This window comes from Primulina eburnea, chromosome 7, assembly GCF_022965805.1.
Source record: "Primulina eburnea isolate SZY01 chromosome 7, ASM2296580v1, whole genome shotgun sequence".
NCBI classification, from domain to species: Eukaryota; Viridiplantae; Streptophyta; class Magnoliopsida; order Lamiales; family Gesneriaceae; genus Primulina; species Primulina eburnea.
Window position 1 is genome coordinate 28,236,109 of NC_133107.1, and position 18,234 is coordinate 28,254,342.

At 43.1% G+C, this 18,234-nt stretch overlaps 1 pseudogene; it reads left to right on the plus strand.

Moving 5' to 3' along the window:
- Positions 1–279: 279 nt before the first annotated feature.
- On the plus strand, positions 280–9,390 carry LOC140835830 (agamous-like MADS-box protein AGL11; annotated as a pseudogene).
- The last annotated feature ends 8,844 nt before the right edge of the window (positions 9,391–18,234 follow it).

Sequence of the window (18,234 nt, forward strand, 5' to 3'; positions counted from 1 at the left end):
CATCAAATTCGCTCTTTAGTGTCTGTACACGTGCCTTTTTGACTCAATCACCGCCCAGGTACCTCGTCTTGAGGCTATCCCAGGTCTCCTTTGCTCTCTTCTTCTATGCGATCTGGAGAAGGATGTCTTCTGGAAGACACTGCAAGATGTATGCCCGTGCTGCCTTATCCTTCTTTCCATCCACTCGTGCTCCTTTTGTCGGCTCCACCGCCTCCCAAACTCCTTGAGCATCAAGAATCGCCTCTGTCTTTATTGCCCATACCGCGTAATTGTGGGGGCTCAGCATTAGATAGTGAAACGACATCCCGCCGTTCTCTTTCGCTGTATGCTGGTGGACAATCGACATTTGTTAGTGGAACTGTGAATGCTTGGATGTTCAACACTGGATGCTCTGATACCAAATGTTGGCTTCAAACCCAGAAAGCGTACCCCCAAAAAGAATTCACAGTTGAGTTGAAAGACACAAAAAGAGTTCTATTCATCGTGATTCATTCTACCTAACTACATAGTATTTATACTAAAATAAAAGCTTAACAGAAACATAAAAACTAGGAAACCAATTGCGAGTATCTCGCATGATTGCAACAGAAAGATAACAAGAAAGATAAAATATAGCTTGGGTTGTTTCCGCCTTTCACTCGATCGGGATTTGAAATTGTGCAGCTTGATCTTATCTGGATTATCTGCTCACAGGATTGATTATTAATTAATACTTTTTGGTTATTTTTTCTCCTGCCCAGTTTCAGATGTTGTGTTTTTCGGATATTTGTGGAGTTTGAGTGCAATTTTGCTGATTTAAAAAGGGCTGAAACCGCATATGCAGTTTTCGTCTTCCTAGCTAGCATGAAAGTTTTTTATCTTGCTCAAATTCACAAGAAACATTCCATGAAATAATTCTTTTTTACAATTTCATAGAGATTTTAAATTTCTTTGAGTACGACATAAATATACCAGTGTTTTGGTCTCTTCTAAGTAGATGACAATAAGTTTGATGCAATATTTCTGTAAAAATCTGAACTTTTAGCTGAAAATATGTAATTTTTTCAGCTGATTATTTCGCTTGTGTATATATATGCCTTACTTAACCCCCTTCAAGCATTTTTGCATTTTCTCTCTTTTATTTTTGAGGATCATCCAGCTTTTCTGAAGAAACCCTTCGCTTACAAATTTTTTTATCCTCGCGACAATTGAGAATTAATTCAAATTTAATGTAATAATATAATTTGTCAAAATATAAGTTTGTTTTAGACATATGAGCACCTTGTCTTTTTTTAACCCTCTAGCCTTCTGTCTTCCAGCGACACGGATAGGCAAAACATATATATCATCCATCATTACAAGTAACGAATTTTGGTAGCAGAAAACAATTTTGTTTTGATTCGAATGATGATGAGCAGGATTGAATTAACAAAATTAAAAATGGGAAGAGGAAAGATCGAAATAAAGAGAATCGAGAACAACACGAATCGACAGGTGACCTTTTGCAAGCAGAGAAATGGTCTGCTGAAGAAAGCTTACGAGCTTTCGGTTCTGTGTGATGCCGAAATCGCGCTCATTGTATTCTCAACCGGTGGACGTGTCTACGAGTACTCCAGCAACAAGTAATTCATTTTCTCACTTATTTATAATCTTGAAAGGGTTGAAGGATCGGAGTAATTAAACTTTTGAACAAATAATTGCACACAGATCTCGTGCGTGCATGCTTGTAGCATAGATTTTAAAACACGTTATTCATATATATTTTATAAAATGGTATTATATTTATGTGAGCAAGAATAGTTTCATATGAATGAGGTTGTTATATAGTGATATAATCTAAATTTTACGTTAACCTTCTGGTTTCGATGATTTTTAGGCAGTCGCCGATGGACATCATGGTAATATATATATATATATATATATATATATATATATTTAGTATACTGTACGCACGTATATCTGCCACATCACACAGACAGTACTATATATATATTAATTTGAGAAAAGACAGTTGTGATTCTTTCGTATTTTTGTTGTCTGAGTTCAGACTGGACTGTGTTTCCTGATGCGATCCGGGTGAAATGGAAGAGCAGGGTCGGGTACTCCGCCGGATCTGCAATCAAAATGATGAAGGAAATAAGAGAAATGTAGATATCTGAACCAGAAGCTTCTTTCCCGGGCGGAGAGGATTTCCTGCACTCAAGAAGGTAACCAAGTGAATGGACGTCGGAGGGGTATCCGGCGTGACCACTCCGATACTTAAGTCAGTGAATGATTCAAGCCAAAAACCAATGTAACCAAGTGATTGTTGTGATATTAGTGTGAATGAATCTAAATGTAAAGAGAGAACCTGATATTTATAGTAGGAGAAGTAATGATGAACTCGTTCTCCGTGCTACCTACTAATTATAGTAGGACAGCTGAGCACAGCCTATATTCTGACATGTCAAATCTCTTACTGGTCACATCCAGCCCATCTGATTTTGTCAACTCATCGGCATGGTGTCAGAGATGGGACAATCGCCCACATCCTATTCTGCTAGTATACTCGAGTGTGGTGCTCATATCGAGGTGGTCTAGTAGAAAAATTCCGGGAGCTTGCACTAGAGCCCAGGCTTCTATTTGCCCGGAGAGTTGAGCCTGAGCTTGCACTTGCCCGGTCTTCAGAAGAATCCATCATGCATAATGACTCTGATTTGGGAATCCATTTGTTATCTCGGGTAATCCATGACCCGGGCTCTTATGGGGGTATCATCACACATCCCTTAGATAATCGGACTAGAGTCATACTCGCTGTCCCGATCAGTCATGCTTGGATTCCCAAAGAGATAATCAATCTTGTTCTATAAAAGCATCGGGGGCTTCATGTCTCCCAGAAATGGGATGAAATACCGGAGTCTCGTTGTCTTATGGACTTGAAATAAGATACCGGGGCCTCGGACCTCCATGTATTTGCATAAGATAACGGGGCCTCATATCTCCCGGACTTTAAAATAGATTTCCGGGGCCTCAAATCTCCCGGACTTAGGAATGGTCGAGGTGCGGAGCCCCGAGCCAGGTTTGAGAACCTTGGGCTTATAAATAACCAAGGTGAAGAGCAATGGGCCGGGGAGCATGTCCCGGAACTTGGGAATGGTCGAGGTGCTGATCCCCGAGCTAGGCTTGAAAACTCTGGTCTTATAAATAACCAAGGTGCGGAGCCTTGGGTCGGGGAGCATGTCCCGGGACTTGGGAATGGTCGAGGTGCCGAGCTCCGAGCCAGGTTTGAGAACCCTAGGCTTATAAATAACTAGTGTGCGAAGCCTTGGGCCGGGGAACATGTCCCGGGACTTGGGAATGGTCGAGGTGCGGAGCCACGAGCCAGGTTTGAGAACCCTGGGCTTATAAATAGCCATGGTGCGGAGCCTTGTGCCGGGGAGCATGTCCCGGGACTTGGGAATGGTCGAGGTGCGGAGCCCCGAGCTAGGTTTGAGAACCCTGGGCTTATAAATAACCAAGGTGCGGAGTCTTAGGCCGGGGAGCATGTCCCGGGACTTGGGAATGGTCAAGGTGCGGAGCCCTGAGCCAGATTTGAGAACCCTGGGCTTATAAATAACCAAGGTGCGGAGCTTTGGGCCAGGGAGCATGTCCCGGGACTTAACAGATGGCCGAGGTATGGGTCTCCAGGCCAGGGTACGGAGCCCTGGACTTAATGAGCAACCAAGGTACGGAGCCCTGGGTCTTAGATGAGTCGAGGTGCGGAGCCCCGAGCCAGGGTACGGATCCATGGACTTAGCAGATGGCCGAGGTACAGGTCCCCGGGCAAGGGTACGGAGCCCTGAACTTAATGAGTAAACAAGGTACGGAGCCCTGGGTCTTGGAGTTGTCGAGGTGCGGAGCCCTGAGCCAAGGTACAGAGCCCTGGACTTTAGATAATAACCGGGGCCTCGTCTCTCCCGGACTTTCAAGAATAAGATACCGGGGCCTCATACCTCCCGAGCTTAAGAGAATGTGCCGGGGCCTCGTACCTCCCGGACTTTAAAGAATGTGCCGGGGCCTCGTACCTCCAGGACTTTAAAAAATGTGCCGGGGCCTCGTACCTTCCGGACTTACAAGATTAAGATGCTAGGGCCTCATACCTCCCGGGCTTAAGAGAATGTGCCAGGACCTCATACCTCCCAGGCTTAAGAGAATGTGCCGGGGCCTCATATCTCCCGGACTTAAGATAATGCGCCAGGGCCTTGTACCTCACAGACTTTCAAGAATAAGATGCCGGGGCCTCATACCTCCCGAGCTTAAGAGAATGTGCTGGGGCCTCATATCTCCCGGACTTAAGATAATGCGCCAGGACCTCGTACCTCCCGGACTTTAAAGAATGTGCCGGGGCCTCATACCTCCTGGGCTTACAAGATTTTGCTTCTCCTGCTATATTAGTTTATTACAAACCAAATCGCTAACCTGGAAATATTGAATCCGAATTCATTTTTCGTAGAGTGAAGCTTCTCTAGTTGAGCTAAATTAGACCACTAATATAGTTGTATGTTAATGAGTGCATATAAAATGCTCTTCATGCCAGAGGGGTGTCCGGCGTGGCCACTCCGATTCTAAAGTCAGCAGGTTTTTCAGGCGAACACAAACAATATTTGAGAGAAAATATGTGTAATGCTTGAGAGTTGAAAGATTTCAGAATATGGGGTGTGCTCAGCCATCCTAATATAATTAGTAGGTAGCACGGAGAATGAGGTCATCATTACTTCTCCTACTATAAATATCAGGTTCTCTTTTTACATTTAGATTCATTCACACCAATATCACAACCATCACATGGTTACATTGGTTTTTGGCTTGAATCATTCACTGACTTAAGCATCGGAGTGGTCACGCCAGACACCTCTCCGACGCCGATTCACTTGGTTACCTTCTTGAGTGCAAGAAATCCTCTCCGCCCGGGAAAGAAGCTTCTGGTTCAGATATCTACATTGCTATTATTTCCTTCATCATTTTGATAGCAGATCCGACGGAGCACCCGACCCTGCTATTCCATTTCACCCGGATCGCATCATTGGCGCCGTCTGTGGGAACTTGAGCTCACGACGTAGATATGGTTTCCATTCAAAAATAAGCCCAACTCTGTTTGGCAAACATACAAGTCCGACCAGCTCGGCACTCAGATCTTATATGTGGATTTTATATGAGCTCAAAACTCAGCAGCTATCCTAGATTGGCATGAAGAGCATTTGATATGCACTCATTAGCATACAACTATATTAGTAGTCTAATTTAGCACAACTAGAGAAGTTTCACTCTACGAAAAATGAATTCAAATTCAATATTTCGAGGTTAGCGATTTGGTTTGTAATAAACTAATATAGCAGGAGAAGCAAAATCTTGTAAGCCCGGGAGGTACGAGGCCCCGACGCATTATCTTAAGTCCGAGAGATATGAGCCCCCGGCACATTCTCTTAAGCCCGGGAGGTATGAGGCCCCGGCATCTTATTCTTGAAATTCTGGGAGGTACAAGGCCCCGGCGCATTATCTTAAGTCCGGTAGATATGAGGACCCGACACATTTTCTTAAGCCCGGGAGGTATGAGTCCCCGACACATTCTTTAAAGTCCGGGAGTTATGAGGCCCCGCTGCATTATCTTAAGTCCGGGAGATATGAGGCCCCGGCACATTCTCTTAAGCCTGGGAGGTATGAGGCCCCAACATCTTAATCTTGTATGTCCGGGAGGTACGAGGCCCCGCACATTCTTTAAAGTCTGAGAGGCACGAGGCCCCGGCACATTCTCTTAAGCCCGGGAGGTATGAGGCCCCGGCACATTCTCTTAAGCCCGGAAGGTACGAGGCCTCGGCATCTTATTCTTGAAAGTCCGGGAGAGACGAGTCCCCAGTTATTATCTAAAGTCCAGGGCTCTGTACCCTGGCTCAGGGCTCCACGCCTCGAACACTCCAAGACCCAAGGCTACATACCCTGGTTGCTCATTAAGTCCAGGGTTCCGTACCCTGGCCTGGGGACCCGTACTTCGGCCATCTGCTAAGTCCAGGGATCTGTACCCTGGCTTGCGGCTCCGCACCTCGACTACTCCAAGACCCAGGGCTCCATACCCTGGTTGCTCATTAAGTCCAGGGCTCCGTACTCTGGCCCGAGGACCCGTACCTCGGCCATCTGTTAAGTCCCGAAACATGCAACCCGGCTTAAGGCTCCGAACCGTGGTTATTTATAAGCCCCGGGTTCTCAAACCTGGCTCGGGGCTCCACATCTCGACCATTCCCAAGTCCCGGGACATGCTCTCCGGCCCAAGGCTGCGCATCTTGGTTATTTATAAGCCAGGGTTCTCAAACCTAGCTCGGGGCTCCGCACCTCGACCATTTGCAAGTCCGGGACATGCTCCACAGCACAAGGCTCCGCACCTTGGTTATTTATAAGACCAGGGGTTTCAAAACTTGCTCGGGGCTCCGCACCTCGACCATTCCCAAGTCCCGGGACATGCTCCCCGGCCCAAGGCTCCTCACCTTGGTTATTTATAATCCAGGGTTCTCAAACCTGGCTCGAGGCTCCTCACCTCGACCATTCCTAAGTCCGGGAGATATGAGGCCCTGGCAATCTATTTTAAAGCCCGAGAAACTTGAGGTCTCGGCATCTTATACTTAAGTCCGGGAGATATGAGGCCCCGTTATCTTATGCGAAGACCGGGAGGCACGAGGCCCCGGCATCTTATCTCAAGTCCATAAGACAACGAGACTCCGGTATTTCCTCCCATTTCTGGGAGACATGAAGCCCCCGATGCTTTTATAGGACAAGATTGATTATCTCTTTGGGAATCCAAGCATGACTGATCGGGACAACGAGTATGAATCTAGCCCTGCTATTTAAGGGATGTGTGATGATACCCCCATAAGAGCCCTGGTCATGGATTTCCCGAGATAACAAATGGATTCCCAAATCAGAGTCATTATGCATGATGGATTCTTCTGAAGACCGGGCAGGTGCAAGCTCAGGCTCAACTCTCCGGGCAACCAGAAGCCCGGGCTCTCGTGCAAGCTCTCAGAAGATTTCTACTAGACCACCTCGATATGAGCACCGCACTCGAGTATACTAGCAGAATAAGATGTGGGACACTGTCCCATCTCTGACACCATGCCGATGAGTTGACAAAATCAGATGGGCTGGATGTGACAAGTATGAGATTTGACATGTCAGAATATAGGGTGTGCTCAGCCGTCCTACTATAATTAGTAGGTAGCACGGAGAACGAGGTCATCATTACTTCTCCTACTATAAATATCAGGTTCTCTCTTTACATTTAGATTCATTCACACCAATATCACAAACATCACTTGGTTGCATTGGTTCTTGGCTTGAATAATTCACTGACTTAAGCATAGGAGTGGTCACGTCGGACACCACTCCGGCGCCCATTCACTTGGTTACCTTCTTGAGTGCAGGAAATCCTCTCCGCCCGGGAAAGAAGCTTCTGGTTCAGATATCTACATTTCTCTTATTTCTTTCATCATTTTGATAGCAGATCAGGCGGAGCACCCGACCCTGCTCTTCCATTTCACTCGGATCGCATCATTTCCATTTTCAGCTTTATGAAGCTCCCCAAAAACAAGTTCACGTTTTCAAAAACTGAACAAGTCCAGTACCGACAAATTTAAGACTGAGGAAAAAGAAATCTCAGAAAGGCGGAGTAGGACCAGTTCCAAAGCTAATGATTTTTATTGAAAAAAAATAAGGGTTAGAATTAATTTACAAAGTTGAGTTAATGATTCTATATGATCGAGATTTTTAATCTTTAAGACCTGAATCAAACGTAAAATCATTGATTTCATATCTGATCGATTAACAGTTTTCTGGCATTTTGTTCCAATTTTACAATATGGTTTAACCCGAATTTCGTCTTTTCTGGCATTTAGGATATGAATAGATTTTACATTTTAGTTTTACCCGGATCTTGGTCGATGGCCAGTATTGTTCTTAACTGTAGCAGCTAATCAAGGGTTTCTATGTATTTTGCACCACAAATACAAGAGGGGATTCCAAAACTTGCAATCATATAAAAAAGTTTCAAAGCTTTTGTATATATTCTCATGCAGCACTAGGGACACTATTGAGAGGTTTAAAAAGGCCACCGCTGACACTTCAAATGTATACACCACTCAAGACATCAATGCTCAAGTAAGCATTCCAATTCCATGATTAAGTCACAGATTTCAAGAACACGATTAATTCTCAATCTTTTGCTATTTCATGTATAGTTTTACCAACAAGAATCCAAGAAACTGCGCCAGCAAATATAGATGATCCAAAACTCCAACATGTACAAATTATATTAAACAAAATGAAAGAACCTTAATCATGAGCTGGCCTAACTTACATAGTGATCAAAACCATGCAAGGAAGTAAAATCATCCATCGGAAGAAATAGTGGTATCTTTTAACTCATGTGAAAACTTAATCTTTCTTTTGGTTTTTCACAGGCATATTATGGGCGAAGGATTGGTCTCTTTAAATGTGAAGGAGATGAAGCAGCTGGAAACTAGGCTTGAGCGAAGCATCACAAGAATCAGAGCAAAGAAGGTACATGACCACATCCAGAAAGGAAACTTGCAAGCAAATTTAAACAAGGAATAATATGTTTGCATGTTCTTGCTGTAGCATAAGTTAGTGATTTTCAATGACCAAAAAATTATATCATAACGCTAAAAATTATTTAATGACATGACGGCATGAATTCTTTAAGACAATACCTAAATAGAACAGTTTCCTACGCCACATACCTCGACGCGTTTTCCTATCAAGTTTTGACGTTATTGTCCCATTTGAACAGCATGAACTGATACTTGCTGAAACTGAGAGCTTGCAGAAAAGAGTAATTTCTCAATCTAAGATCAAGACTATGATGACCAATAAATTTTTTCTTGTGGAACCTGCATGCCTATGATAGGAAATTCAGGTCGAGCAAGAAAATACCTGGTTGAGAGCAAAGGTGAGCTCTCTTAACAAATAATGGAAATTTCTAATGAATCTCCATGAGCTTATGACATATTAAAAATTTCCGTTTGGATCCAAGTAGAATAAATGCATGGCATGAAATTTAACAGATTTTCATAATAAATAGTTGCATTTGTCAACGTGCATGATTCATATGAACAACTGCCACCACCTAAAGAAACTAGTGATTAGTTTAATGATGATGAATGAACGCTTCAGTAAACTGCAAGATGCTCATAACTATCAGATAGCGGAAAATGATAGGCTTCAGCAACTAAGTATGATGCCTTCTGGACAAGACTATGCAATCCCGGAATATCTTTCCTGCAACGTGCTGCAAATGAATATGATGGAGATATGCCTCCCTGCCCAGTTTCTAACAAGAAAACTCTTCATCTTGGGTACTCATATCTTCGTTCGACTTTTTTGATGTAAATTTAGTCCCAATTCAATACATTATGTGTCTGCCTCTACTATTCAGGGTGTAATATTTTCTAACCTCCATTACACTTGGTATTGCAGGTAGTTGAATCCACTGAAGATTATTCTGAGTTGGTGTTGCTAAATAATAGTCATCAGAAGTACTATTTTCATTTCCTAGCATTTAATGGACCATTTTAATTACCATATTAAATGGATAAGGCCAATCTTATTAAATGCGACGTCTCAATTCATCACATACAAGTTCAAAAGCAAGTAACTTTACAAAGACATAAAAGCCGAACGTACGCTTATAAACAGATACAAGGAGAGAGAAGGAGTTTGACAAGAAAGTCAAAGTTTTTGAACCTTCACATAATAAAAATAAACTAGAAATCTTATAATAAAATGGCGCATCTTCAACTTTCAGCTTGCATTTACAGCTCTCCAGTCTCCTTCCGAACTCTCTCCTAGTGCTCCCTAAGCTTAGATATTTCCTCATTTGATTTCATCTGATCAGCTTGTGTCGTTTCGATCTGCCTTCAATCGAGCAGCATGTTCCTCGGCCAATTGCCGTTCAAGCCTATGAGTGGTCTCTCTAAGCTTTGACTCAACCTTTGAAAGAACATGTTAGAGCCAGCTTCGAAAGATCAGATCCACCTGCAAGTGAATGACTACGAAGAGAATTTCATAGAGAGAAGTTACAGAATATCAAGAGAGAGGAATTGAATTCAGGGAGCTGGCCCATTTTCATTTATTTTGTCTATTTATCCGGGAACAAGTGTCCCTCCCTTTTGACTTACAATAGCTAATCTTATAAACGTGTTTGTGTTTCCTAAAGTTTATTTCACGCTTTGTACACTACTCTCCCAATTGATAAGCAATTTTCCCACAATTGATATACAATTATTCTGATATAAAGTCTACTAATCTCCTAGGAGCACTTCTCGTGCATTGTGGCCTCTGCTCTCTTGCCTCTGGTATCTCTGGACACGTAACATTGCTTTCCCCGTTAGACAACACCTTGCCCTCAAGGTGAAAATCTTGATAGAGTTGCTGGAATGAGTTCAAATCTTCCCAAGAAGTATCTTCTAAAGGTAGACCCGACCTCTGTATCAAGAGTTGAGGCACCCACGTATTTTGCCAGCGAATTCGACGATGATTCAGAATGGCCAAGGGGGACACTAAAGGTTGATTCTCCACAAAAGTGACATGAAGTGACAGTGCGGAAACTTCAGCTGGGTTTGGACAAGCTTTTAACATTGAAATGTGAAAAATTGGATGTATTTTCACTGTCGGTGGTAGCTCAAATTTATATGCAACAACACCCACTCGTTTAAGGATTTTGAACGGATCATAATACCTTTTGCTCAACTTGGTATAACGATGCCCAGCCAATGAAGTTTGCTTGTGGGGTTGTAACCGAACATAGCAATATTGACCCACTTCAAAGACTTTTTCTGAACGTTTCTTGTCAGCATGAATTTTCATCCGTTCTTGTACTTGCATCATATGAGCACATAAAGTTGATAACAACTCCTCCCTATGTCGTAACAAGGTATCCACCGCCTCAACAGACGAGGAATTTGGAATATAAGAAGGGATTGACGGGGGAGGCTTCCCAAACACTGCCTCAAAAGGGGTCATTTTTATAGAAGAGTGAGACGTGGTGTTGTGACACAACTTGGCCCAAGATAGGAAACAAACCCAGCGAGACGGCTGATCCATCACAAAGGCACACAAATACTGCTCTAAGCATTTGTTTAAGACCTCCGTTTGCCCATCGGTTTGTGGATGGTACGCACTAGACATTGCCAATGATGTGCCACTGAATTTAAACAACTCTGCCTAGTATTTGCTCAAGAAAACAGGGTCTCGATCCGACACAATAGATTTGGGAATTGAATGGAGCTTAACCATCATATCCACAAACAAAGTTGCGACCTTCGTTGCTGTGAATCCCGACTTAAGAGGCCCAAAATGGGTAAATTTGGACAGTCTGTCAACCACCACAAAAATCACCGAAAACCATTTCGAAGCAGGAAGACCAGTAATGATATCCATGGAAATATCCTCCCACCCCTGCTGGAACTGATAAGGGCTGCAACAACCCTTGTAATTTCTGTGTACTATATTTAGTTTGTTGGCAAATAGCACAGTTAGCCACATAAACTTGAATATCCTTCTTCATATTTTCCCAATAAAAACTTGGGACTATCCTAGCTAAGGTCTTGTGCATCCCTCCATGCCCTGCAACAGGCGTGTTATGAAACTCAAAAAGGATTTTGGAAATAATTTCGGAATTAGGATCAACACAAATGCGATGATGGCGATAAACGAGACCATCCTTTAGATGGAAGATCGATCGTAGTGCAGCAGAATTCTTGTGAATAAGATTTTTGTAGAAAGGGTTGGACCCCACCTCATCTTTAAGTTGAGTAAGGAATTGGAATGAAGGAATCGATATGGCCAGTAGTTGACTTGAGATGCCACAACCAGAATCTGGGAGTTCAAATTGGAGAGATAATGAATCTGCTACAGTATTGGAGCTGCCCGGCTGATAAGAAATATCAAAGTCATAGCCAAGGAGTTTAACCAAGTATTTTTGCTGGTCAGGTGTATGTATAGTTTTAGATAAAATTTCTTTAAGACTACGGTGGTCAGTGACAATTGAAAAATGATGGCCCAAGAGGTATTGACGCCATTTGCTAACAGCTTGGGTGATGGCTAGTAATTCCCGAACGTAGGTTGAAGCTTTAACTTGCTAAAGTAAGCAAGTGGGTGACCCTGCTGTAAAAGAACAGTCCCAATTCCTACCCCTGATGCATCAGTTCGGATTTGAAATGGTAACGAAAAATTAGGTAAGGCAAGAACAGATGTATGGCTAAGAGCTTGTTTAAGGTTTTCGAAAGAAGCCTGGGCTGTAGGTGACCAACAAAAACTATCTTTTTTTAGTAATTCCGTGAGGGCATGCACAATGGATGCATAACCCATCACAAATTTTCGATAGAACCCTGATAACCCCAAAAAACCCTTTAAGGCTCTCAAATTTGTAGGAACATGCCATGACCGAATAGCTTCAATTTTTGTAGGATCAGGTTGAACTCCCTGGGCAGACACTATATGTCCCAGGTAATCAATGGAAGATTGTGCAAAAGAACACTTGGATTGTTTTGCAAAAAAATAATTTTCTCTAAGGCACTGTAGAATCTGTTGCAAATGTGAAAGATGCTCATTTTGTGATCGGCTATAAACCAAGATGTCATCAAAGAATACGATGACAAACTTACGCAGAAATGGTTTAAAAATAAGATTCATGGAAGCTTGAAATGTGGCGGGTGCGTTGGTAAAACCAAAAGGCATCACTAGAAATTCATAGTGACCCTCGTGTGTTCGGAATGCAGTTTTTGGAATATCAATAGGATTCACACAAATTTGATGGTAACCCGCTCTCAAGTCCAGTTTAGAAAAAAATGGTGGAACCATGCAATTCATCAAGAAGTGCATCAATAGTGGGTATAGGAAACTTATCTTAAACAGTGACATGGTTGAGAGCCCGATAATCAACACAAAAACGCCAAGTACCATCTTTTTTTTGACAAGCAACAAAGGCGACAAAAATGGACTTTGTATGGGGACCCGGGCTCTAACTCAATTCTTTTGGGATTTAATTGGATCTTTGTTCGAAAATGTGGGTCAAAATTTTGCTTTTAACTTTAATTCAAATGTATTAATTAAAGCATAACATATCTCAATAGAAATTAAACAACGTAATGTACATACAAGTCTGTTCGTACAAACATACACTAGTGTTCAAATGACAACTACAAACATAAGTAGTACAAGTTTCATAAGAAAACACTAGTAATCTGCAATGTCCGAGATCTCCACGCTATCATCATCTCTCATCTAGCTCGTGACCCCGATCCTGCCCCACCTGTTGCCATGCACACATACAGACACGACAACAGCCGGATAACTCCGGTGAGAACATATCCCAGTATAAAACATGGATGCATGCAATGTAATAAATCATGTACAAATGCATAACATAAATCAAGTAACATGAATATAAATCTAAACATGTAGTAGAATACAAATCTGTATTCAACATTCAAATCTTAACTCGACTCTTTTCTAATCTAGGGATCCCGGTGTGAATAAGACGGTCTGTTACCTACCCAACCACTCGGGGCAACGGTACGTCTTATTCCTAGACTTCGGTCAACTCTGTATCGAGGGTCTACACATATAGCAAATCTGCTCCTATGCGTCGATACACCGAAACGTCTAGTTTTGGCAAGTCTGCCAATCTCTCCTATCTCAGGACTCGAATATAAATCAATAAACAAGGCATTACATTATCAAATGTAATAACAATCTAGTATGTGATTTAGGGAAACTCGTATCAAATCTGAATCGAGTTGTGCAATCCCGTGACCACATGAATTATACCTTTCTTGTCGCACTGTCTGTCAAGATCTCGAATCAAATGTCACACCTGTCACTTCAAATCTGAAATGGCAATATGTAGACACACAATATCAATCTCTAACTCAAAGCAACACATATTCCAATCAATAATAAATCTCGGTACAAATTGACGGTATAACAGCGTAATTCTCGGTACCGGTCAACTCAGTCTCAACATAATACAATATCATAATCTCATCAATGACATGATCCCTTCCAACTCTGAAAATCGACATACTCTGCAATAAGACATGCTGAAAATCGAACCAATAGCATACGGCGTCTGAAATTCGATCTATTTACGTTTCTACGACGCTTAGAATATCAAGAACACATAATCTATGTCAAATCTGAATTTCCCCAACACATAAATATCGAAACATGCTGGAAATGAACAATACTTACATCCTTTCGTAGCCAACGATGCAAGGATCACAAATCTTAACTCGGAATATAAATCGGATGGCTAAATCACTCAAACTCTCAAGTTAAAGATCAAAAGAATGAAAGCTCCTCCCAAACATTCTCTCGGCTCTAAGTTTCTGAAATGGAGGGGGAAGAAGACACATATCATATATTGCATGCAAAGGGACGAGTGTTCATGTTTGTCACATGACACGCACTACCGAGGGTGCGGTATCATAAGGGCGCGGGTGCGCTGTGCTCTCGGCAGCACTGCATTTTCTTAAATGTCGATCACCGCGGGTGCGGCGCCTGCATCACCGCGGGTGCGGTCTCACTACCGCGGGTGCGGTCTTGCGCGCACCGCGGGTGCGGTGTTGCTTCGCACATTTCCCTCAACTTTCTGTCACCTACACCGCGGGTGCGGTAGTCCTAGCACCGCAGGGGCGGTGTGGCTTCGGCCATGCTTGCTCAAACTCTCATTTTTCATGTCATGCATTCTCCTCTTCAAGTTTCACATCGATGACACGGACAATTCTCGAGCCTTACATTTCTCCCCCTCTAAGAAATGATTTCGTCCTCGAAATCGCATGTCAATAATCATGCAAGTATATACAAAAGAAGTAAAATCAAACTAACAACATACTTACATCAACTGAATAGCTCGGGATGCCTCTGTCTCATCTCAGACTCTGTTTCCCAAGTCGCTTCTTCGATGCCATGACGACTCCACTGAACCTTCACAAGCGGAATAGTCTTGGTTCTAAGCTGTTTTTCCTTCCGATCAAGAATCTGTATTGGTCTTTCAACATAGCTCAAAGTCTGATCCAGCTCGGCTTCGTCAGGTTGAATGACATGAGAATCATCCGGCATATATTTGCGCAACATCGATACATGAAAAACATCATGTATACCGGACAGTGAAGGAGGAAGAGCAAGTCTGTAAGCTCGATCGCCAATCTTATCAAGAATCTCATACGGACCGACGTATCTAGGAGACAACTTTCCTCGCTTGCCAAATCTGACAACGCCTCTGAAAGGTGAAATCTTCAGAAATACTCTGTCTCCCTGTTCGAATACTAACGGTCTCTGTCTAATATTGGCGTACTTCGCTTGCCTATCTTGTGCCGTCTTCATTCGCTTCTGAATGATCTTCACTTTCTCGGTCATCTCACGAATCATATCAGGCCCCAACTCTGGTACCTCAGAAACATCATCCCAGTACAACGGAGATCGGCACTTCTTTCCATATAAAGCTTCGAACGGTGCCATCTCTATGCTCGTCTGATAGCTGTTGTTATATGAAAACTCACACAACGGCAATGAATCCTGCCAACTAGTACCAAAGTCTAGTACTACAGCTCTCAGCATGTCCTCTAAAGTCTGGATAGTCCGTTCTGACTGTCCGTCCGTCTGAGGATGATAAGCAGTGCTCAGGTGTAGAGTTGTACCCAAAGCCTGCTGCAAGCTGTGCCAAAAGTGAGAAGTAAATCGTGGATCCCGATCTGATACGATCGACTTCGGCACACCGTGTAATCTGACGACCTCTCTGACATACAACTCTGCCATCTGATCGTGTCGATAGGTCATCCTGTACGGAATGAAACAGGCAGATTTGGTCAATCTGTCAATGATGACCCAAATCGAATCACAGCCCCGGGATGATCGAGGTAACTTCGTCACAAAGTCCATGGAAATGTGGTCCCATTTCCATTCAGGAACAGACAAATTCTGAAGTAAACCTCCGGGCTTCTTTCTCTCTGCCTTCACCTGCTGGCAATTCAGGCACTTAGACACAAATTCTGCAATGTCTGTCTTCATCTGCTTCCACCAGAATTGCGTCTTCAAGTCATTGTACATCTTCCTGCCACCAGGATGAATGCTGTACCGACTACAATGTGCCTCTGACATAATATGTCGTCTCAAGTCTGGAACATCTGGCACCACTAGACGGTTATTCATATACAGAATGGAATCTCTAACCTGATATTCTGAGATATGACCAGCTCTGACCATATCAATCGATCTCTGAACGCTCGGATCAGTCCTCTGCGCTACTTTGATCCTCAAAATCAGATCTGGCTCAATTTGAATCGCAGCAAGTCGCAACGGTCTACTATCTGTGTCAAATGTCAATCCAGACAAGCAACAATCTTCTACTAAATTTGATACACCTACAGTCGACAAGGACAAAGAACATACCTTTCGACTTAAGGCGTCTGCCGCTGCATTCGACTTCCCTGGATGGTATTTGATCTCGCAATCAAAATCTTTCAGCAGATCAAGCCATCGTCGCTGCCTCATGTTCAACTCTGACTGAGAAAAGAGATATTTCAGGCTCTTATGATCGGAATAGATCTCAAATTTCTCGCCATACAGATAATGGCGCCAAATCTTGAGTGCAAAGACAATCGCCGCCAATTCAAGATCATGAATCGGGTAACGATTCTCGTGCGGCTTCAGCTGTCTAGAGGCGTACGCTATCACGTGCCCTCGCTGCATAAGAACACATCCTAGTCCTCTGTGAGATGCGTCACAATATACCACGAACTCACCTGTACCTGAAGGAATCGTCAAGACAGGCGCACTAGTCAGCCTCTTCTTCAACTCTACAAAACTGCTCTCACACTCTTCTGACCACACAAATGGCATATTCTTCTGTGTCAACTGGGTGATAGGCTTCGCTATACTGGAGAAATCTCGGATAAAACGTCGATAATACCCGGCTAGACCCATGAAACTGCGTATCTCAGGCACAGAAGTCGGTCTCGGCCAACTGATAACAGCCTCAACTTTACTCGGATCTACCGCAATACCATCTCCAGATATAATATGCCCCAAGAAGACAACCTGTCGCAACCAGAATTCACACTTGGACAGTTTGGCATACAACTGCTCTTTTCTTAAAGTCTTCAATACGATCCTCAGATGATCTGCATGCTCAGTCAAACTCTTCGAATACACCAAAATATCATCAATGAAAACAATAACAAACTCATCTAAATAGCTCTGAAAAATATGGTTCATCAAACTCATGAAAACCGCTGGTGCATTCGTCAAACCGAAAGGCATAACAATAAACTCGTAATGCCCATACCTGGTTCGGAATGCAGTCTTCGGAATATCAACGTCTCTAACTCGGAGCTGATGATACCCTGATCTTAAATCAATCTTCGAGTATACCGAAGATCCCTGTAACTGATCAAACAGATCGTCGATGCGAGGCAAAGGATACTTGTTCTTCACGGTTGCCTTATTCAGCTGCCTATAATCAATACACAGTCGCATCGAACCATCTTTCTTTCTAACAAAAAGCACCGGAGCACCCCAAGGTGATACACTGGGTCTGATATATCCCTTGGACAGAAGATCCTCCAACTGTGCTTTCAATTCTTTCAGCTCTATCGGCGCCATCCTATACGGAGCTCTCGAAATAGGAACAGAACCGGGCATAAGATCTATGCTGAAATCAACCTCTCGAACTGGAGGCAACCCTGGAATCTCATCGGGGAAAACATCTGCAAACTCGCAAACCACTGGCAGATCTGCCAATGCTGGGCTCGACTTCAGTAGGTCTACTGAATATACGAGAAAGCCCTCTGCTCCTCTCTGAAGCAATCTACTCATAGTCAGAGCAGATACTAAGGGAATCCGAGATCTGGAACCCTTGCCGTAGAATTTCCACTCCTCTGTCATTTCAGGTCTGAATCTGACAATTTTGTGGAAACAATCTACCGTGGCCCTGTACCTGGTTAACATGTCTATACCAACTATACAGTCAAAATCAGCTAAACCAAGTACTACACAATCAAGATCAATCTCATGCCCCTCAAACTGAAGCATACAGTGTCTAATAGTAGTCACAGATATCAAACCACTTCCCAACGGAGAAGCTATAGACACTACTGTCGACAACGACTCAACAGGCAATGAATGTCTCAATGCAAAATGTTCAGATATAAATGTATGAGATGCCCCTGTGTC